Here is a 24,510-nt window from a genome sequence, read left to right as displayed (position 1 = left end):
GATGAAATCCCTCTGCTTCCAGAGCTTTCAGCTCTTCGGATGAAAAGTAGATTTGCCAGAATTTTATTTTTCTGGTCAGATGACTATAGCACAGCATGTATTTTCCTCTCTCTGGTGGAAGTCTTCTTTTCTAGATGCATGCCTTTTAAAATTATAACAGCAGTCAAGAATGTCATCCTCAGAGAGTGCAGAAGCTCAGGCAAAGAACATCATCAGTGGGCTGAATTCTTATTTCTTTAGGCCACAGCTGGAATTTTGAGCGCTCACTGTGACCTCAAAAATAGCCTGGTGCTCTGTCACCCGGGTTCAGCCAAATGCCTTCCTGGTGAAATCTCTATACGCTGCTGCAGGTTGACAGATGGCTCCCAGCAGGTGAGCTTGGGGCTATTAGTGAATGAGATTCTTTCTTTATCTGACACAGCCCTTCCCAAAGACATCCTGTGTCCTAAGAACTTGCAAAAGGGATTTGGCAGCTAAGCAAAAGTAAAGAGAAGAGTTGACGCTAAGAAATCTTGTATTGGCATGAAGTTTGTTCAAGTTAATACATAATCTCTTCGCAAGTGTATGTCGTGCTAAGTGGTGAAGAAATACTATTTGAAGACTGATATTGACACATCACAATTTCCCACAATTGTCAGAGCACTTTTCTACAGATGATTTTATTTAATTCTTGCAGCAGCTCTGTAAGGGAAATAGCGTTGATAATCTCTATATTACTGATGATAAAACTGAGGTTCCAAAAAGTCAGAAGAAGTTCTGCCCAGTATTCCACAGCCAGTAGGTGATAGGCCAGGGTTCCAAAACAGCTTCCATATCTAAAGTTTGTGTTATTTTTATTTCAAAGATCTAATTTAACCAAGTTCTAACCAGAATGTTTAGGGAAATAAACTGCTATCATTCTTTCATTCATTGAACCCACTTTCAAATCAGGAAAACAATAAGCCAGGTAGATAAGGAGATTTCATTGCTTGAAACAGAGGAGTTCATATACTCACAATTAAAGTGTCAGCATACTTTTCCATTTTTGGAGTACATACTTCAATTTTTCATTCATTTGATGAATAGTTATTAAGTACTTGCTCCCAGCCGGGGAGTACAGTAATACAAAAGAGAGTACATACAAAAGAAAATGGCCCCTGGCCATCTAGAGCTTACAGATTAGTTGAGGTGAGGTGGGGTAGACGTTAAACAAATTAATAGTACACAGTGCTGCTGGTGGTGTAAGGAAATAGAAGTGTAAATTGCTAATACCTCTTGAGACAATTTAATAATATGGCAGACTTACTTGAAGTGCATTGTATATTCTTATATGGCTTAATATTTTTGTCCTTCATTTGTATTTGTTTTGAACTCAAAATGCTATGAAAAAAATTCATATATATATATATATATATTTTTTTTTTTTTTTTTGCGGTACGCGGGCCTCTCACTGTTGTGGCCTCTCCCATTGTGGAGCACAGGCTCCGGACGCACAGGCTCAGCAGCCATGGCTCACAGGTCCAGCCGCTCCGCGGCATGTGAGATCTTCCTGGACAGGGGCACGAACCCGTGTCCCCTGCACCGGCAGGCGGACTCTCAACCACTGCGCCACCAGGAAAGTCCAAAATTCATATATTTGATAGAAACCAATGACTTCTAGAATTGAAATAAAGCAGAAAAAAGGGTGGGGATGTGAACTTGTTTCCATTTCAATAAGCTTAAGTAACAACACAAAGTAGTTCATATGAATGCCAAATAAGTAATAAAAACAAGAACCAGGCAGCAGTGGGCATTCTTGGAGGTGATGGGGGTGGCAGGGATCTTAGAGAAGAGGGCTTCAGTTCCACAAGGTGTTGCCAAACCTAGAGGGCGTAAGGAAGGGAGAGAAGAGAGGGAAGCAGGGAGGCAAGAAGACACGGAAAAGAGAGAAGAGGACTTTGCAGAAGGGAAGAAGAAAAATATGAAGCTGCAATAAAAAGGGCAATTAATAGGTCTACAAAATAACTAGTCTAAGAAGCTGTGAGTGCTTGTGATGGTAGAAAGTTGGGGATAAACTTGAAAAAGTAGAGTATAGTCACAGTATGGAAGCCCTTGAGGCCAGGCCAAGAAACTTAGTCTTTATCACTTTGACAGAAAAGTTTTGAACATGAGAGTAAAATCGTTATGTGACATCTGGCGTGATAAGTTTCATGGCAGCCTTGTTTCCTTTTGTGCCCCTCCCCACGCAGTCCCTTCCCTGACACCTCATGAACCTGAGCATCTGCATTAATTTATTCTACCGTTTTTAAAACGGTTAGTGTTTGTATAAAAATTAGAAACAAATGAACAGATGGCTTTCTGTCAAGCAAAGAAGTTAGTTAGTTCTTCAGCTGTATCTGATTCTGAGCAGAAAACATCAGTGCAATACATCAGCAAGTGAAAACACTGACGGCTGCCCGCTTGCTCCCCAGGGTTCTCTATATTGCAGTGCCAATTCATGTTAAGAAAATAAAATATTTACTTGTTTATTTATTTATCTATTTATTTATTTATACACATACACACACACACACACACACACACACACAGAGTCAGAGTCAGCATGTGTTAATTTAGCAAAACAAGTTTTTAGCTGATTTCACTGAGCATTATTTCTTTTCAACACTTCTCAACAAGGAAGGAATCTAAACAGGGCCCTTAAACAGCCACTGGGCATCTCATCATGCCTTTTTCCCTCGTGCAGTGGAGACTCGTACTGCTCAGCAAACCTCCATGTGTCTTCCCTGTTTCTCAACACCTTGCGCTGAGGCAGAGCAGTGTTGTTGGTTCAGTCCAGGAGGCTGTGAGAGGCAGTGAGGTGTGTCCCTTCCGTGTTAAAGCATGGAGGAACCAATGCACAGCCCTCCAGATGGCTTCCTCTCCTGCTGCAGCAATCTTGAAGCCATGAGTTAGTTGAGCAATGAGAAGAATACAGTCAGATTACTGGGTCCCCACCAGGGGAGTTACCCTACTCACATCAGGATTTGTATGAACAGTATATAAACCTTTATTTTGTGAAGACTCCGAAACTTGACTGACTTTTCTGACTAATCCAGTCCTTTACCCTTCACCTATTTGTAGCCTGTTTTTACTGCCCTGAATTATGTTGAGATTCTTTGGACAAGACTAGATAATTTCTATTGTCACCTTCATGCAGTCAGCTAGTCCTTGGCGACAGCCTGGAGTAGCACGTTTAGGGATTAAAAGGGGAAATTCTTACTGTCTATCTTACCTAGATTCTCTGGTCAACTGGAGACCATATGTTCTGAATAGGGCTTGTGTTAACTGTCCTTAGTTCTTTCCAGTGTATATTTTTAAGCATGTTTCCTTTGCAAGAAACATAATGTTCTCCTAAAAGAACTTTGGCAAAAGCACTAAGAAAGGAAGATCTTTTCTCTGATCTGTCCAACTATCAGTGAGTTTGGTTCACTGTGACTTTCAGCTACTCAGAAATAACCAGTGCTAATGAACTGCTTCTGAACCTTTAGGGAATAGAAATGGTTTAGTAGTATGTTCGACTAAATGGTTTATGTTGGAACCTGCTCTCCTATTTAAAGACTGCTTGGATTGTGGATATTTTCCCAGCGGTATTGGCAATTTAGTTGAAATCTTGTTATCCTGGACAAGTGCACTGAATTACACGAACTGTTCAAAACCTCATAAAGCAGATTGATAGAGGTGGAGAATGATGTTAGTATTGTTTATTTGAGAGCTAACTGAGTAGGCTAACACTAGCCAATGAGGTTAAGCTTAGCCGGCAGAAATGCTATTCAGGATTCCAGCAACTTCAAGCATCTCAGCGTTTAGGTTACCTAACAAAGTCTGTCAAAATGTGAAAAATAACCAAATGATACTTAATGCTAGAATGTATTTCAAAGGTTAATGAAAAGTATATCCTGGTCTGCCAATCCAGGAAAAGTTTCATCATTACTTTGTTGCTTAATGAAACTTGGGTTCTTATATCAGTTGGGAAAACCACGCCTCGGCAATATTTTCTTCATGAGATTCTGAAAGTCTGCATGAATTTATCATTCTAACGTCAACCCTATAAGTGCATATAAATATACCACAGCCAAACATGGATTATATGCAGCCTAAGTGCATTGACTGCATGTCCTATTTATCTGAGTAACCAGCTGATAAAAGCTGATTTTGTTTATAGCTGAACAAGTGTTTGTCTTGGGTTCCTCCTTAAATGATTCACATCTTACTTTGTGATGCCAGTGCACATCCTGTTCTCTATCATGGGTAGGCAGCCCTTAAATATCATTGTCAACCAGTTGATTTTGTCAGGTGTCAGTCATGATTCTTGACAATGTTCAGACCCATCTCTAAGAAGTTCTGGAAAGTGGCATAAGCAAAGCTGATAGAAATAATAGAGCAGCTGAGTAAATTTCAATTTGTTCAAGAAGCTGAATATACTGAATAATAGATGTGCTAAGTATTTCCAGTAAACTGCAATTTTCCATTGGTGAAATACTTCTCAGAGAAGCCACAAAGCCTTTATGTCTGAACTTGTTGTTAACCAGAGTTGAAGATCTAAAACCAACTCTCAGGGTCTATAAAGGCTGAAAAGCTTGACTGCTTTCTAGCTGTGTCATGCTGGGAAGGGTATTTAAAGTCTCTTGATCTCAGTTTTCTCATCTGTAAAATGGGAATAATAACAGCTGCCTCCTTAGAGGGTGATTGTGAGGAATAAGTGAATTAATGTATATGAAGTGCTTGGAACATTGTCTGGCACATAATAAGTGCTGTGTAAGTGTTTGCTAATATTATTTTAGGGGTGTTGCAGCCCGTCTATATGATATATCAAATACTAAAACTGTGCCAAATAATATTCTTAACAAAAACTGTGTTAATTTAAACCTTTTGGTATGGAATAAAAATGATCACCTCTAACTGCACCGTGTTAATTTAAAATGACTATTCGATTTTATGTGCCTTATGGAATAGGCCATAAGTTGCTTTTTAAAAATAATTCCCAGGGACTTCCCTGGTGGTGCAGTGGTCAAGAATCTGCCTGCCAATGCAGGGGACACGGGTTCGAGCCCTGGTCCGGGAAGGTCCCACATGCTGTGGAACAACTAAGTTTGTGTGCCACAACTACTGAGCCTGTGCTCCAGAGCCCGTGAGCCACAACTACTGAGCCCGTGTGCCACAGCTACGGAAGCCCGCGTGCCTAGATCCCGTGCTCCGCAACAAGAGAAGCCACCACAATGAGAAACCCGCACGCTACAACGAAGAGTAGCCCCTGCTCAACACAATCAGAGAAAGCCTGCGCACAGCAACAAAGACCCAAAATAGCCCAAAATAAAACAAATAAAAAATTAACTAAAAAATGATAATAATTCCCAGATGGCATTTATCTTTTTCTCATAAAATAAAGCCTAGAAAAAAGATAGTCATTTTAATTTTATAACAAACAGAAGAACCACACAAAAGTCTGGATGATGGGTAAATGGGGCATTATTTTTATGACTAATAGGTACTAGGCAGGGCACGGTCAACTTTCAAATACTCATCTCATCCTTTGGCCAATAATTCTCCAGTTCTGTTGGAATTAAATTAGTTTTTAAGTGTTTAAGGCTGGAATTTCTCTCATTCATATATAACTATTGAGTTAATTTTTGGAAAAACTTTAAAAGACAGGGGATTATTTTTCAATGTTGTTTTTAGTGTTACTCAAATGACGAACATGTTCCTTGATAGCAGGTGTAAACAAACATTTTCTGTAAAGGGTCAGATAGTAAATACTTGGGGTGATACGTAAATATATAAAGGACCACACGGTCTCTGTCACAACTACTCCGCTCTGGCAGTGGAGCATGAATGCAGGCATAGACAACAAGGAAATGAATGGACGTGGCTGTGTGCCCAGAACACTATATTTGGAAAAACAGGCAGCATCAGGATGGACTGGGTCCATGGGCCATAGTTAGCTGACCCCTGTTCTTAGAGAATTCCTATTTTTCTTATTTTTACTAGAGTAAAATATACATGCACACATATATAATTTTGTACTTGCACACATATACGTGTGTGCGCATTAATTTGAAAATCATGAAGATGAAGTGAAAAAACTATGCATGTTAAAGAATTTAAGGAAAAGAAGGAACTTAAAGAAGAAATAAAGGATGATATTTTATTCAGTATTCATTGATTAATTACCCCAAAACTCTTTCTTTCTGAACAAGGTCCAGAGCTGATTTACAATTTTCTTTTTGTTCTAAAATCAACCTGTGAGGTTTAATTTGCTTTTGATCAAAACTACCCTTAAAAATTCTTTAGTCTTACTATAGTATAGCATTCTCCAACTTGCTGTTTTCACTTTACATTCTGTTTAAACATTTGTTTTATATTTTGGTTATCTTTTCATACCAGTACTCATAACACTAGTTGATACTATTTAAAAGCTGCAAAATATTCTAGTCTTCAAATGTATTGTCATTTATTTAACTAATTTATTGATGTTGTTTCCAGTTATTGAAGTCATTAACAATCCAATAAAAGTTATTGAGTGTTTGCAAAAAGAAAAGTTCTTTAGTCTTGTTATTGTGCATAGAACTCTATATTATAGAGTCTTATTATTGTGTATAGCACTCTGTATAATAATGTTATATATATTCCAAATTTGAGGACCACTGAGCTGGACTAAAGGGAAAAATAACTGTGTACAGAGGTCTGGGTAGTCAAATTTTTTTTCCCTAAAATATCTATCAAGTTATTTGAGGGAATGGAAAATTCTACTGTGTTTCTTCTTCCCTGCAGAATTTTCTTTATTTTTTTTAAATGTTAAGCCTTTCTATCTTTAATATGCGTTAATAGATTTGTTTGCTACTGTACATTGTATGTGAATGCTCACAGATTAAGTGAGCTAATACATGTAAAAGCACTTAATACAGGTCCTGGCCCAGTCAGTGTTTGTCACTTTTGAATCAAAACCTTGTCTGCTCATATCCATATACACATTTTTCTTTGAAGGGTCACAGAGAAAAACTGAGGCACCTGCTTTATGTCTTTCCAAGTTTACCTTTCCTTCTGGGTCTTGAAGAAGAATTAATAGCTCTCAGTTTAACTCTTAGGGCTCCTTACTAGTAGAGCAACATCTTCCTTGAGAACAGGATGGGGTCTGTTTTACCAGATGTGAAAATCGCACAGGCCTTGGTGGAGACACATAGTGATGTGTAGATTTAGACATCTATTGTAAGCGAGCAGGACCTAAAAGTAAGCCTCAGCTCTGCCCCTTGCATTTAAAGACACTCATGTGTTGAGGGCGAGTACACCTGAATGGCTTATAAGGTACAAAACAAAGCTAGTGCCTTCTAGTAATTGTGTTTATTTCAGTAAGAAATACTTTGTATTGTTCTAGTGGAATTTCTAAGCAGAACTACTAATCCAGAATGACTTTTAGCGTTCTGAATGTCAAAATAAGTTTAGTACTCTAGACAGAAAATGTAATTAGTTGTTAAAAAATCCCCTTCCATCCTGTGCTGTAGAGAATCAGTGCAGACTGGGCTAGAGGCCCAGTCCTTTAAAGCTTACTGGATGTAATTAACAATTTACCAGGACAAATACATTCTCTTGGGAGAGAATACAATTGCCTACTATTTATTAGCTGAAAACAATTTAAACAATTTAAAATATTATTTTTTCTTTTTAAAAGCTTCACTGGAGTGAAGCTAAAAAGTAAGAAAAAGCCTGCAACAGTTAGCATTTTCACTTCTCTATTCAAAACACTCAGAAAAGGACCTAGTTCAGTGTATGACTATAAGGAACCATCATGAAATTTATCTCATAGTCTCAGTTACCCAATATAAGAATAAAGCCAAGAGTTGAATTTAGTATTGACCTACAATGATGTAATTGATATACATGGATCAGAGATTAAATTATTAATTTCCTAACTTCTTTTTTTTACAGAAAGAAACCAGAACATATTATCAACCCTTTGAGAACACAATATAACAAACTTTACCATTTTACCACTTCTTTGAATAGGTAAGACCCTATCCTCTCTACAATAAAAGAGTTTACCCACAATTGTGGAAACTAAACCTTTTGTTAACCACATTTTTAAAAAAATCTTTATTAAATAAGTATCTATTCATTTTGATAAGGGAAAAATATACATACATTCTATAGCTAATAGATTTAGGATTATTAAAATAGCATTTCATAATGTTTTGAGTGATTCCATAGTAAATGAATGAAAAAATCTTTCTCTGAAATGAGGATTGAACTAAGCCTGTCTCTCCTGCTATGGTTAACAATACCAATAGTGTCTTCTCAACACTTACTATGTGCCATTTGTGATCCTACGTGACTTACTTCACATAAACTAAACCATTTATTCTGTATAACAACCCTGTGAGCAGATATAAGGGTGCTCCTTTTATAGATTAGGGGCACGAGGCAGAGAGAGAGGAGGTAGGTAGGTATAGGTATAGAAGTTCACCCAAGGTTGTATCCTGGGATCTGGGATCAAGGCACTGGAAAGAATGTCAGCCCAGCTATTATTGTGAGGCTAGTTGTGGTAGAAATGCCTAGTCATCAGATTCTTGTTTGTGTTGAGTTGGTTCTCTCTGATTAAGGAAGAAAAAAAAGACAATGCACTTACCCAAAGAGATGGCAGGGAACCGTTTATTTTAGGTTTGTACTTGTTACTTTACAGTTGTTGCATGAGTAAATAAAGGATTGTGTACACTTTAGCTCAGTTTACAAGCAGAAAGAATATTTTCTTTCATGTTATGTCTTTGAACTCAAAATTCCTCTGATAAAAGCAGAATAATATTTCAGAAAGAGTACAGATGAATGATTTCTTATTCTAGGAAATGAAGGCTGCATTTTCAGGTAATCTCTTGTTACTGGAAGTACTGAATATCCAGTCTTAAATCCGCTGTAGCAGTATGCACTTTTCTCTTTTCATTATTTCTTTATTATTTTATTTTTAATCAAGAAAGCTTACAAAATTTCCAAAGTGAAATATGGGAAACATTATAAGAAATACCTGAGTATCAGCCACATGAATTTGAAAAAATGCTAACATTCAGCTTTGTTGAAATCTTTTCTAAAGAAATAAACCTTTCCCTTCTTCCTAAAATGTGTCGTAATCCTGAAGATGATATAACCTTCCTATGTTTAATGATGTCCTAAATTTAATGACATATATATGAAACAATGTCCCATATAATCATTTACATTTTGAAAGTTTGTATAAATGGCATCATACCATGCAGATATTCTTTTGCACCTTGCCTTCACCCAACATTATATTTAGAGATTCATCCATATTGATACATAAAGATCTGGTTGACTCACTCTTTGGTAAAGTTGACTCATCGTAATGTTTCAGTCATCTGGTGCTCAGTATTATTAACTATTATTTCTAAACAACTTTCAGCATTTTGAAGGTTTAATGCTAAAATGGTTTAAGTATGGCTTTCAAAGCATCTCCCAGATTTCTATACAAGAGATCCAAATATCTTAATATGTGATATCATGCCAATTCTGTTTGTTTCATTTTTTCCTATTAGAAAAGATTTTTTGTTGTTGTTTTGTTTTTGTGGCTGTAAGGATCTTGCTAACTAATGGTACTCATATTTTTTACTGCTTTTGCTATAACACAATATTGAAATTTGTTTTATTTCCCCATAGGTGGAATACTGACTATTCCCAAACACAATGTAAATACTACCCTTGAAATTTGAAAGATACATAAAAGAAAAACACTCTTGTTTGGCCCATGTTAGCTGTTCATATGCCCTTCAAAAATCATGACAGAAACTTTATAAAAGGATTTTTTTCTAATTTTCTCTATCACTACATTTAATTTTACAATTCGTTTAAGGTAAAAGAAATATCAATATATAATAATATTTATAGACATAGAATATTTCATAACAGTTTTATTTTCTGAAGGGAGTAAATTACTACTCTGACGGAGTTGGGAGAGAAAGAAGAGATTAACTAACCCTTGCTGAGCAAATATGAATACATGTAAGATTTGATGCAAGCCTTGCAGGTCACAAGTGCAATGCAATTTTGCAGATAGGAAATCAAGGTCAACTATATTGGGTAACTTACTAACATCATATAGTGATTGCAGAGCCCAGATTCAAATTCATCTCTCGCAGACTTCAAAGCTATACTCCTACCAGAAAAAGAATGGGGAAAACTTAACCTGTTTGATACGTAAATTGCAGTTTCATTTATTCTACCAATATTATTAGGATTCATTTATGAGAGTTGAGGGGACTGGTGTTAGAAAAGTAAGGAAGGCACAATATCTACCCAGAAAGAGAAAACAAGCTATTCAACATCGTTCTCAATGGTGAAAAACTGAAACCATTTCCACTAAGATCAGGAACAAGACAAGGTTGCCCCCTCTCACCACTTTTTGTTGTTGTTGTTGCTGTTGTTGTTTTTTGCGATACGCTGGCCTCTCACTGTTGTGGCTTCTCCCAATGCAGAGCACATGCTCCGGACACGCAGGCTCAGCAGCCATGGCTCACGGGCCCAGCCGCTCTGCAGCATGTGGGACCTTCCCGGACCGGGGCACAAACCCGTGTCCCCTGCATTGGCAGGCAGACTCTCAACCACTGCGCCACCAGGGAAGCCCTCACCACTATTATTCAACATAGTTTTGGAATTTTTAGCCACAGCAATCAGAGAAGAAAAAGAAATAAAAGAATTCCAAATTGGAATAGAAGAAGTAAAACTGTCACTGTTTGCAGATGACATGATACTATACACAGAGAATCCTAAAGATGCCACCAGAAAACTACTAGAGATAATCAATGAATTTGGTAAAGTAGCAGAATACAAAACTAATGCACAGTAATCTCTTGCATGCCTATATACTAATGATGAAAAATCTGAAAGAGAAATTAAAGAAGCACTCCCATTTACCATTGTAACAAAAAGAATAAAATACTTAGGAATAAACCTACCTAAGGAGAAAAAAGACCTGCATGCAGAAAACTATAAGACACTGATGAAAGAAATTAAAGGTGATACAAAGTGATGGAGAGATATACCATGTTCTTGGATTGGAAGAATCAACATTGTGAAAATGACTATACTACCCAAAGCAATCTACAGGTTCAGTGCAATCCCTATCAAACTACCAATGGCATTTTTCACAGAACTAGAACAAAAAATTTCATAATTTGTATGGAAACACAAAAGACCCCGAATAGCCCAAGCAATCTTAAGAAAGAAAAACGGAGCTGGAGGAATCAAGCTCCCTGACTTCAGACTATACTACAAAGCTACAGTAATGAAGACAGTATGCTACTGGCACAAAAACAGAAATATAGATCAATGGAACAGGATAGAAAGCCCAGAGATAAACCCATGCACATATGGTCACCTTATCTTTGATAAAGGAGGCAAGAAAATACAATGGGGAAAAGATAGCATCTTCAATAAGTGGTGCTGGGAAAACTGGACAGCTACATTTAAAAGAATGAAATTAGAACACTCCCTAACACCATACAAAAAAATAAACTCAAAATAGATTAAAGACCTAAATGTAAGGGCAGACACTGTAAAACTCTTAGAGGAAATCATAGGCAGAACACTCTATGATGTAAATCACAGCAAGATCCTTTTTGACCCACCTCCTAGAGAAATGGAAACAAAAACAAAAATAAACAAATGGGACATAAGAAACTTAAAAGCTTTTGCACGGCGAAGGAAACCATAAACAAGATGAAAAGACAACGCTCAGAATGGGAAAAATTATTTGCAAATGAAGCAACTGACAAAGAATTAATCTCCAAAATATACAAGCAGCTCATGCAGCTCAATATCAAAAAAATAAACAATCCAATCCAAAAATGGGCAGAAGACCTAAATAGACATTTCTCCAAAGAAGATATACAGATTGCCAACAAACACATGAAAGGATGCTCAACATCACTAATCATTAGAAAAATGCAAATCAAAACTATAATGAGGGGCTTCGCTGGTGACACAGTGGTTGAGAGGTCTGCCTGCCGATGTAGGGGACACAGGTTCATGCCCCGGTCTGGGAAGATCCCACATGCCGCGAAGTGGCTAGGCCCATGAGCCATGGCCACTGAGCCTGCGTGTTCGGAGCCTGTGCTCCACAACGGGAGAGGCCACAACAGTGAGAAGCCCGCGTACCCCCCCGCACCAAAAAAAAAAAAAAAAAAAACTATAATGAGGTATCACCTTACACCAGTCGGAATGGCCATCATCAAAAAATCTAGAAACAATAAATGCTGGAGAGGGTGTGGAGAAAAGGGAACCCTCTTGCACTCTTGGTGGGAGTGTAAATTGATACAGCCACCATGGAGAACAGTATGGAGGTTCCTCAAAAAACTAAAAATAGAACTACCATATGACCCAGCAGTCCCACTACTGGGCATGTACCCTGAGAAGACCATAATTCAAAAAGAGTCATGTACCACAATGTTAATTGCAGCTCTATTTACAATAGTCAGGACATGGAAGCAACCTACGTGTCCATTGACAGATGAATGGATAAAGAAGATGTGGTACCTATACACAATGGAATATTACTCAGCCATAAAAGAAATGAAACCGTTATTTGTAGCAAGGTGGATGGACCTAGAGACTGTCAAACAGAGTGAAGTAGGTCAGAAAGAGAAAAACAAATACCATATGCTGACACATATATATGGAATCTAAAAAAAAAAAAATGCTTCTGAAGAACCTAGCAGCAGGACAGGAAAAAGACGCAGACATAGAGAATGGACTTGAGGACACGGGGAGAGGGAAGCATAAGCTGGGACGAAGTGAGAGAGTGGCATGGACTTATATATACACTCCCAAATGTAAAATAGAGAGCTAGTGGGAAGCAGCCGCATAGCACAGGGAGATCAGCTTGGTGCTTTTGTGTCCAACTAGAAGGGTGGGGTAGGGAGGGTGGGAGGGAGACGCAAGAGGGAGGAGATATGGGGGTATATGTATACGTATAGCTGATCCACTTTGTTATACAGCAGAAACTAACACACCATTGTAAAGCAATTATACTCCAATAAAGATGTTAAAAAAAGAAAACTATTGAGAATGACAAAGATTCCTTCTGTCGACTTAAAAAATGCACAACATGAGAGTTGCAAGTTAAGTTTTATTTGGGGCAAAATGAGGACTGCAGCCGGGGAGACAGCATCTCAGATAGCTCTGAGAAACCGCTCCAAGGAGGCAGGGGGGAAGGTCAGTATATATGTGATTTTGGTGAAGGGGGAATACATGCAATCAAGCACATATTTTTTTACAGAGGGTTTCTGCTAGTCTTGTGCAGGTTACTGCTAGTCACGGGAAGCAGAAGTCATCATGAACGATTTTACTGCTTTTCTAGATCTGAGAATATATAAGAATTGGGCTCATAAAATCAGCTCCTGAGAGAATATCTAACTATCTGAAGACCTGTTCTGCCTGTTTATGCCATCCCCCGCCCCGGAGCACAGAGTGCCTCATTTCTGCTGTCCACCCTGAACTCCTTTCAGGGGGTGTTGAAAATCAGCAGCTGCAGTACCTGATCTAATCCTTGTAGAGGTAGATAACAAGTGCCAATGGCAAGTGCCAATTTGTAGTTGACCCTTCAGTGATATCATAAATGTGACTATTACATATCTCTATTTTGCTATGCTAACATTGAATGGGATAATAGGAGTGAAAATGCTTTGTAAATGACAAAATCTTTATAATCATGTGCTAATATTACTAATTCTGTAAAATTTAGAATTGAATTTTTCAAACCTGATACGTGTAGTTCTTAGTATAAAGGTTGTTATATGTCTCTAACATTTAAGTCTGACTACTTCATAGAATATCAGCATCTTTTTGACACAAAAGTCCCGTGTAGACATTTAAAGCGTAGTAAACGACCCTGACGATTGCTTTATTTCTGGCCTCCACTACCTATTACACACATATTATTTAACCTTCTTAAGCCTCATTTCAGATAATAACAGTAACAAGCTCATCTCTGTCCAGAATCCAATCATTTCTCATTGTCTTTACCTGTATCATTGGAATCTACTCTCTGTCATTTTAGCGAATGCAGTAGCTTCCTTTGCTCAATATTGCTTTTGTATAATGTATTGTTCACATAGTCTGATCTTTTATAAATCAGTTGATATGACTCTTTTGTTCAGAATCCACCAATGACTGCACTTAATAGTCAGAAGAAAACCCACACTCCTGCTGTGGCCAGGAAGGTGCTATATAAGCTGACATCTTCTACCTCCCTGATGTCATCTCAACATCCTCTCTTTCCCCACTGAGGGCAGAGACTATGTGATGTTCTGAGCTGTGTCTAGAATGGTATCTCTCTCTTGGTGGACCCTCACTTTTTGAAGGACTAGAGAGGTATGTAAAGGTTACTTTGGAATACACATGCTATCTTTCACGCACACCAGTGATGGTTGTTGCCCTTTTCAGGATTCTTTCTGTTTGTCTTAATAGAGTCCCTCGCTTCTGGAATGCTGAGGAGCTTTCCTGCATCTTTTTGACATATGATTTTATAGCATTATGACAAAATTTTATTCTCCTGATATGTAATCTTGACTCTTAACTTATAGCACCAGAAACACAGAGAAAAATTAGCTGAGTGGAAATGAGAAAACCATTTTGAAAGCAGAACATATTTATTTTCCTATTCCACGCCGTCTTTTGTCTACATAATATAAGACTTGCCACAACCTGACATTGCTTAGATTTTGCTTTATCTTCAGAATAGATTTACATCTTTTCATCGTACATCGTTGGGTGAAGTTTATCCTTTAAGACAATGTTCTGTAAAATAGGCTGATTTTTTTGTTTCATTTTTACAGTATTCCTTAGGAGCAGCACTTGATGAATGTTTACACTGTTGAGAACATTTGGCAAGAGAAAGACAAACAGTAGGACCCAAATACCCCAAGAGTTAAGGGAAAGAAAAAGAAACCCTGGTATTTTCACCATCCTTTCCGAAAATAAGTACCTTGACTTGTGCTGATTACTGTCTCATCAGCATTCAGCTCTGGTCTATGGCACTCTGTGTGAATAATTTTAAAGGCAGATTAAACATTCTAAAAATAAAATTCTATTGGTAAATTAGGATATCAGATGTTCCTTTTATGAAAGCCTTTTCTAATCTGCACTATCAGCTGGCAGTCATACCCAGACCCCAAACTGTTCTGGCTCTAACTGAGCAAGAACCTATTCTGGGGTGAGGTTTTGAAGAGGGATGTCTCTTGGTTAACTCAAGACAGAAAGAGGGAGAATTGCCCACATACTCTGGCAGGAGTTAAAATAACAATAACAGCCCTCCTACTTAACAGGCTGAGTCATAAGCACATTCTACTGAGTTCTCTGCAATTCCGAGCAGATTGTTTGGGCTGCAATTCTGTAGGCAGAGGTGGGCACCACCTGCTGCAAAAGGCTCTAGTTCTCGTTCATGAGGGTGCTGTTATTAAGTCTTGCCTTTTAACAGTTTGGCCAGATGGAGATAGCAAAAGACAAAAATTGGGTGCTGATGAGCACTTTTTCTAATGCTTAGAATAAGTAATAGTTATTATGCATTTAGTTCTTTTATTTGGCCATGACTACAAGTCACTTAATAAGGGAGGCTTACTGTGGGAGGTCTTAAAAGCCAAATCTTGTTGGATGTTTGTTTGCCTTTAGAAAATTCTGTAGACCTGTTGCAGTAGCCTTTTCTCAGTCAATTTGGGGAAGGAGTCAAAGTCAATAAGTCTACTTTTTGCTTGAGCAGAAGAGGGAAAATTATTTTATGGTCACTGAGGTACTTCATAATGCAAGTGCAGGACTCTCTTAACCCTCAGTATGGGCCTCCAGTACATTTACCTGAAGCTTTCAGTGGCCTTTGATGAGCTTCCCTCTTCCTGACTCTTGTATAACCTGACTCTCCATCATGTGACTTTTTCATATAGATCATATCGCTTCTTTTCCCTATTTAAAACTTTTCTATAATATAAAGGTCCAAACTCACTAAAAACCCTTCAAACTAGGGCTCTAAGTAGCCACTTCTGGACAATCTCTAATCCCTGTCTCTTACTCAATTGCCTTTCCTTCATTCTAACCACAGCAGGCCACTTGTTGTTTCTTCAACTTAATTATTTCTTTGTACACCATGTTTTTCTCATATTACTTATTGCCTTTGTTATTTCTGCGACTCCTGCCTAAATACTCTTTTTTTCTCTTGTCTGGCTTACAAAAGCTTATGTCTTTTCAATTCAAATGTCATTCCTTCTATGAAGCTTTCTTCTCCAGCCTGAAAAGTATTATTAATTGTACCTTTTGAGGGAGGAGGCACTTTCACAGCCCTTTAAGTGTATCTAGACTACAGAAAAATCATCTTGCTGTGTAATTATTTTCATCTGTCTTTCTCCTCAGCTCTGTGAAGTCCTCAAAGGCAAAAGTTTTGTCTTCATCATATTTGTGCCTCCAGAAACGTGTTATTCGATGTGAAACAAATTAATATTGAACAAATTGTTAATAGCTAATAACAACAATAAATAATGAGTAAATAATGCTTGAAAGAGTGAGTAGGTGGTATATAAATGAGGGTTTAAAGAGGTGAGAAACAAATGAGCTCTAGCCCAAGGTAGCAGATTTACAAAATAGGTTTTATGATGGTAGTTGTTTTTTAATTGTCATTTCTCTTGTGTGTGTGATTGTTTGTTTGTTGTGGATAAGAAAAAAGAGTATGTTTATAGTCAGAAGGAAGGAGGAAGCTGCCACTGTGGTTCCAAAAGGGAATATTTAAGGAAACAAAGCTTTGGAGGAGGCGGGAAAAGATCTGCCAAAGAACAAGTAGAGAGATTAATATTAACAAAAGCCAGGGCCACCTGTTCTAAGATAAAGTGAAGACAGTAAGGGAGGATGAAGAAGGACTGTGGAGACAGGAAATAGACCAGGTGTAAAGTCTTCTATCATCTCAGGAAAGGCAGTGCTTTCACTTTGTCCTTGGCAAACATCAAACTGTCCTAAGATTCTCTGAAAATGATTGCAAACTCTGTCTCCACCTTGGCCTCAAGGCAGGCATTAGAATAGGACCAACCTGAAGGCTGGGCTCTTTGCACCATCCGTACCAGAAAAAGTGAGGGGCATGAAGAAGGTAATTTAGGAAGAGCAGCAGGAAATGCTCTTGCCTCAAGTTGACTCTCTCCCTTCTCCCACTCCAACACCCATGGACTGTCCTAATGCTGTCGGGATTTGCTGTGTAGGCAACAAATGGAGGATAGTTACTGAAATTTGTTTCATTTAACCCTGTTGCTTCTATTAGTCTCATCCTTTTTTTTTTTTTTTCCTAATCTCATAATATAGTTCTTCAAACTTTTCTCCAACTATATTAGTTAGGATTGGCTAGTTGCTAAAACAAGTAGATTCAGAAGTGTGTTATCACTTTACTTCTTGCTCATTTAACAGTCCTAGCTTAGTGTTTGGGTTGGGAAGCTGTCTTCCCTCTTCATAGTCAACTAGGTATCCAGACTCCTTTTATTTGTGACTTTTGTTATTGTCTCCATCCAGCTGGTAGAAGGGCAAAGACCAAGGAGGAGCACATGGAAATGTGTATGAGTGAAACCTGGCAGTGAACATATGACGTCTTCTCACACTCCATTAGAGCTGGGTCATGTGACCACATCTAACTGCAAGGGAGGTTAGGTGATGTACTCCTGCTGTGTGCTGAGGAAAAAGAAGACAAAGATTTTGATAAACTGCTAGCAGTCTCTGTTATACCAAAAGAAAATCTGTCTATGGAATTAATATATTTGAACATATGGATCAAATAGTTCAAGCCCTGACAAGAATAGATCCCATCCATACCATAGAGATAAAACTATGAATCATAATCTCAGTATCATGTTAAAATAGTAAATATATTAGATACTTCAGTTTATCAAAGTTAATTCGTACAGTGGTACACAAATAAGATATTTTTTAAAACGCTCCTTATAGAAATAAGTGTTGTATCCGAAAGGATAATGGCTCAAAAAGCAAAGTGCCTGGTACTGCTCTTGGTTTTCTTCAATAACTGCTTGCTAAAAGAATCAAATTATTAATTGATAAGTGTAGAAAGCATCATTGTAGAACAAAATAAATATTTGTACTCTGATGAGTTTCTAAAATGCATTATAGAAAGACATGAGTTGGGATGGTAAAATAAAAACTCATTTTAAACTGAAAACAGAGGTGCCCTTTTAAAGAAAAATAAGTCAAGGTAAAATATTGAGGAAAAAACCCACAGTTTGTACTTTTGCAAAAATTTTTAAAGAATTTTGATTTTTGGATGAATTCACAAATAATATAGGCCCCATATTATATTTTTTATTTGTTTTATCAGTACCATTTATTTGGAGAGTAGTAAATATTGCTGTTTATATGGAGGGTAGCTGTGCATATAATTTTATGTGACCAGAATATTGTGTTACAGTGTTGTTTAAAAGTCATTCAATCAGGTAAACATTCTGCAAAATCAACTTACCTGCTAATAATTCTGTCACAAAGCTTCAGGTTCCTGTGACCGTGGAATGCTTGGGTTTTTGTGAGCATATTGCATTGCAGTAAGTGTATGATCACTGTTTTTTCCTTGAAGATTAAAACTCCTTTTCCCTTTAAGAATGGGTAGCAATTTAATCAAGTTCTCATGGCATCAGAGAGCATTTTAAAATGAAGGAACCCTAATAAAAATGGCCCTTCCTGCAAGTATATAAGGAGAAATGGTTTAGTGCGTCAGCCTGTATAAGAAGAATGAGAAGTGATAAGCAAAACTCCAACTTGGCTGAACCTGGAGGCTGATTCCTTCTGAGTGTCTCTGTCAGATCTTTCTTCCTGAGCACTATAATGATTTACTTAAACATGCTAATTTCTTGTGATTAATTTTTCGTACTCTTTTTTTTTTTCCTCACCCACCCGCTGCACTTTTTTTAATGAATGTCAAGGACTCCTGTTGTACCATGTGCTCAGTAATTACTACAGAAGGCAGTTTGATTCCGAGACAGTTGTAGTCTCTGTAAGAGAAATTTAGAATTCACTAACGCAAATACTTTAGTGAGGAGGTGCCAAAGCTTGAGTCATTTAAAACCATTGTGAACAGCGCCCTAGGAAAGATCCGGTAGTAATCAATCTTGAATAAAGAGCAACGGACCAAAACAATCAAAAAGACTTTTTTCCAAGGCAGACTGCTGTGGTACTAGAAAGTTCTTGCTACTGGGAAGCAGTGTGTAAGCCTCTTTGTTTCAGGCTTGTGTATTCCTTTTTGGCATATGTTTACAACTGGAGCAGATCTTGCTTTTGAAACCTAAGAATTCTAAAGGAAACTTTGTTTTAAAAGGAAGAGGAATTGAAAAATAGAGTAATTTAAGATAACAACATAACATACATGCACACTTAGCTATAATATATAGACATATATCTACGGATCATTTAAATATACACTACAAAAGTGTTATTTGAATGGAGCACGAGGGCAGGGAAGTTCTTCAATGAAGCTCTGTAGGGAAGTAACATACTGATGTATAATTTTTATATAATTTTCTCATTACAGACCTGAGTAACTATATTATGTAATTTAGATCCCATTTGTTTGTTTTTGCTTTTATTTTCTTTACTTTAGGAGACGGATCCAAAACAATATTGCTGCAATTTATGTCAGAGTGTTCTGCCTGTTTTCCTCTAGGAGTTTTATAGTATCTGGTCTTACATTTTGGTCCTTAATCCACTTTGGGTTTATTTTTGCATCTCGTGTTAGAGAATGTTCTAATTTCATTTTTTTACATGTAGCTGTCCAGTTTTCCCAGCACCACTTATTGAAGAGACTGTCTTTTCTCCATTGTATATTCTTGCGTCCTTTGTCATGGATTGATTGACCGTAAGTGTGTGGGTTTATTTCTGGCTTCTCTATTCTGTTCCACTGATCTGTGTCTGTTTTTGTGCCAGTATTATACTGTTTCGATTTGCAGTATAGTCTTTGTAGTATAGTCTGAAGTCAGGGAGTTCTCCAGCTCTGTTCTTCTTTCTCAAGATTATTTTGGCTATTTCATGTATGAAATGCAAGATGTAATAATTTAATATAAATTAATATTTAATCATATGAAATTTAATATTTTAATTAGGTGTTTGGTAACTATATGATTACCTCATTAAAATGTAACTTTCATGAGGATAGGAATTTTGCATGACCTGTGGGGCACGGAGTGACCTACCTGTGTTTCAAAATAAATATCTTATATCCTTCCCCCATCTCCAATCCCACCAGCACTACTTTAATTCAAATTCTTATATGCACTCTCATTATTGACCATCTATCTACTTTTCCTGTTTCTGATCATAACCTTCTGTAACCCTTCCTATGGATCATTTTCTCAGTCATCATTGGCTTGAAGTTTCTCAGTGTTGTACCGTTAATAATGTTTAAATTTATCCTACACAGGCTGACAAGATGCTTCATCATCTGGACACTTGCTTCTCTGCAGCACATCCACTCTCCTATTTCTGGCATTCTGAAACATCCTTGATGTTTTCTAGCATGTTGCCAGTTCTCTTCTACCCCCATGTCTTAGTGTTGCTGATTTTGTAATTAGAATTATGCCCTTGTCCACCATGAATGCCCTTCAAGACTGAAGGCACATTTTGCCATTATGAAGCCTCCCACAAATTTTTTGATTTCATAGGAACTTCCATAGAATCCCTGTATACCTCTGTTAAAACACTTACCATATCATCACTTAACTGTATGATGTCATGTTGATTTCTCTCAATAGCTTCTTAAGACCAAAAGCTGAGTCTTGCTAGTACTTACATATCCTGAGCATCTAGAAACATGCCTGTGACATAATAGGTGTTTAATAAATATTGTTAAATTTCACCAGAAGAGAACATTTTCTAACCTCATATGTCTCTCTTCTACTGCTTATGATTAAGGCACTTGTGTCACTTTGTTTTCTTTTAGTTAAGAATGAGTGAGGCAGTCTCTTTCTTATTTACAAATTATTTCTGAAAAGACTTTTATTTTTTCCTAAGAAATTTTGGTTTCCTTTACATTTGAGGTCTGTGGTTTCTCAAAGGAGATATATCTGTGCATCTTAATTTGCATTATCCTGACCTTACCAAGAAAATATTTATGTTTAACTGAAATGTCTGTTTCCCTTGGCCTCTACAATTAAAATGCCAGACATGGAATATAGCTTTAGTTTTAAAAGCTAAACTATTCATTCTAATTTTTTAAAGATAAAACAGAGAGGGAAAGGTAACAAAGATAAAATTAAATCTTGCTGCTTAGAAATTCTCAACCAAAATGCCTACTGGAAATATGGATCTCATGTGAAGCTAAATGACAATTGTTTATGGCCATTTTCTTGGAGTAATGCAGTTACATTATTTCACTGAATTTCTTGATCCCATCCTGCGTTCTCATTTTTTACATAGCTTAACACTGACTTCCTAACCTAAATTTGGAGTATTTCCTCGCCTTGGTTTACCTCTTAGTTTAGTTAAAGTAAAAGATTTTAAAAAAATAAAAGAAGCAAATTCTTTTGGTCCCATACTTCAGTGGGTGAGGGTAGTGCTTTTTCCATCTATTTCTGTCCGACACTTTTCAGTAGTCTCATCTAGTGTCAAGAGAACTGCCAAGTGGAAATGAGTGGTCTATTAGTACTTGGTTTGACCAAATGGAGACCCATAAGCCATGCTCTGAAAGTCCCATCACCCATGTCCTCTGATCTGATGCCACAGTCTGATATTTCTCTATTATAATAGTACATCACTTTCTTTATAGGCTTCCAGAAATAATAAAAAAAAAAATTTCTCATTGTAATGATCAATGTCTAAGGGTTTTGAGAAACCTAAGTAGAACTTTTGTGAACTTTTCTTCATTTTGAAAAAAACCTATTGTATTGAAACAATAGGTTCTAAGCATTTAAAAAGAAGGCAATGTAGAAATAATCCATATGCTTGCTTCTTGCTGAGAAGCCAATTCTTAGTCTATAGATTACTTGTGGTACCCAAGTTCTTCAGCATGGAATTGAAAAGAATTTCAAAAAACGTTTTAGAGATTAACGGTGGCAGAGACAGAAAGATTCTCCAGATTTGCCTATTTAATGCTTCTATAAGAACACTAAGGTGAATTCTTGGATGTATAGATTAGAAATCTAAAAATCAAAGAGTGCCAACCAAAAGCTCAGACACAACCTACCTGAATGAAGCAGGTTTACTGCTACTGTGATCCTCTTGCCTCAGGTCATCTGCAATCCCAGGCAGAGGAGGCACAGTCCACAGCAGCCCTTTTTCTCTTTCCTTTTCAGAGATGTTATCACCAGCAACACCTCTAACCTGCACAGAGGTTTATCATCAGCCTTATCTGTCCCCTTTTCTCCCCTTCTACTGCCATTAAAAAAGCATAAAGTTCCTATCCTTTAACAATGCAATGGTTATAATGAAGTGTTAAAAACGTATTGGGTTTAATAAAAAAAAGTAAGCACCGCCCAAAGAATATATTTAAAAAATTAACGTGCTTCCTCAAAATTCTTGTGACTTTCATAGAAATGTGTTTCATTTAAAAATTAATTTAGCATTTTTTACATTCCAAAGCATGTTTTTATTTGCTCTTGGCCAGGTCCCATTTGCCTTAATTGCCTAAGATGGGTCTGTTTTTATATCAAAATGTTTTTATCTGTGAGCTCACCATATAATTTTGCCACATCAATGCCTATACATGCATTAAGACTTCTACATGTAAGACTGGAATATTTGTCTTTGTAAAAAAATTAATTATTGTGAATATTTCTTTACTTGAATATCTTTTTCAGCTCAGTTTTTAATCATCTCATAAACATAGTCTAATTACATATATTTCAGGCCTGGAGGATTTAGCAAATTTATGTCACATCATATCACTCCAGAAGGTTAGCAGAATACAAGTTGCAAGCTATAAAAGTTGAACTGATTTCTAGAATTCACTCCAGGGTACATAAAGATATGTCAGCTCAAAGAAATATCTCAAACAGTATATGAGGACTGACTGACCTACTTGGATCAGACATGAGTTGTGAGGGAATTCCAAATGTTAAGGATTCTGTGAGGTGTTTTTTTTTTTTTTTTTCGGCCCAACTCAGCTGATGGAGTGAACAAGGCTACTTTCAGCTTAACTCAGAATTCTCCTGAGTCACAATTACAGCCAGCAGACGCACTGTGCAACATGGCACACAGCCTGACCCAAATCCGAAAAGAAAGAAAATAGAAAAAAGTTGATCTGCTTTATATGACTCATACTTTACTTTTATATGACTCATATTTTACCTTACCCTAGAAGAAAATTAGTATTTATTATAATTAGCTAGATTTTGGACTCTCCTTGGATGCAGTAGTTTAGTATATTTAAAAATGGATGTTATACAAATATTTTGCATCTATCCATTTTTCTTTCTAAATATATATGACTTAGGAGGTCTATATTCATGTATATTCATGTAGCACCTGTGATGGCCTCTATCATTGCATTAACTGTGTTATCTTGTAACATATATATTTCAAACACATCTGACCTCTTCAGTATAGTGTGAGCTGTTCGTGGCCAGAATCCATAATTTAATCATCATTGTATTCCTAGCGCCTAATAGCTTGGTATGAAGCTGGTATTTAATAAATGTTTATTGAATAAGATTCTAGAAAGCACAATAAATAAATCGATAATTGATGACAATCTGAAAGTTAAATGAAGGCTCAATACATACTTTGTTAAAGCAATTTATAAATAGTGCCTCTTAAGGAAAAGTCCAGTTCTTCGGTCTTGTTCAGGCTCTCTTTTTCTCAGCATTCTCCATTTTCCTGCTTCAGTGTCTCATCAGATGAATCCAGATCTGACCGGGCTCATGTGTCTCTGTAACCCACTAGCTCATTTCAAATAACAACAAAATAAATAAAATTTTTAAAGTGGTGTCTAAAAGAACCTCATGAGACTCACGCTGAACAAAAACAAACCAAAAAAAAAAAAGAATTCCATCTTACAGTGTTCATCAAAAATCAAGCAAAATATTCCCTAACACTGTGTAGTTTAATGAAAGAGCACTCTTCAGAACATGGTATGTAACTGAACTTAAATCTGAACTTGAGTTACAAACTGACCTCAAGAAAATAATAAAGTAAATGCCTGTCAAAATAGTGTAAAACATGATACTTCTCACAGCAAACAGATCGGTAGTAAGGTTTGTAAATAGGTAGTTGATAAGATAGGTAGATAGATGGATAGGTAAAATAGAGAAACTTTAATTTATAAGCACTCTGGTAAAAGAAGACAGGTTTTATTTTAATTAATTAAGTTTTCGACCATGGAATCTAGCCTCTCATTTCAATCCTGATCTCATCACCAAGTCCAGGTCTATATGCTCCTTTTCTAAAGTAGCTTTCTTTAAGGGTTGCTTCCATATTTAATCATGCATCCTTCCAATTCACTTTTTTTTTTTTTTTTTTTTTTTTTTTTTTTTTGGTACGGGGGCCCCCCCCTGTTGGGGCCCCTCCCCT

At 36.9% G+C, this 24,510-nt stretch overlaps 1 protein-coding gene across 5 annotated transcripts in view; it reads left to right on the top strand.

Annotated features, from left to right (window-relative positions):
• The window catches only part of MAP2 (microtubule associated protein 2), a 217,838-nt gene that overhangs the window by 99,417 nt on the left and 93,911 nt on the right, over positions 1 to 24,510 (top strand). For 4 of the 5 annotated variants that reach the window (XM_007460225.1, XM_007460221.1, XM_007460226.1 and 1 more), the window contains exons 3-4: positions 7,918 to 7,995; positions 13,104 to 13,109. The gene's annotated coding sequence lies outside the window, so the exon portion shown is untranslated. The remainder of the gene's footprint in view (positions 1 to 7,917; positions 7,996 to 13,103; positions 13,110 to 24,510) is intronic. The other variant, XM_007460222.1, reaches the window with a different exon arrangement.

Source organism: Lipotes vexillifer, unplaced genomic scaffold (assembly GCF_000442215.2).
Source record: "Lipotes vexillifer unplaced genomic scaffold, Lipotes_vexillifer_v1.1 scaffold1330, whole genome shotgun sequence".
Lineage (NCBI taxonomy): Eukaryota > Metazoa > Chordata > Mammalia > Artiodactyla > Lipotidae > Lipotes > Lipotes vexillifer.
Note: the sequence above shows the minus strand (reverse complement) of the source record. Positions and strands in the feature narration are given on the sequence as shown.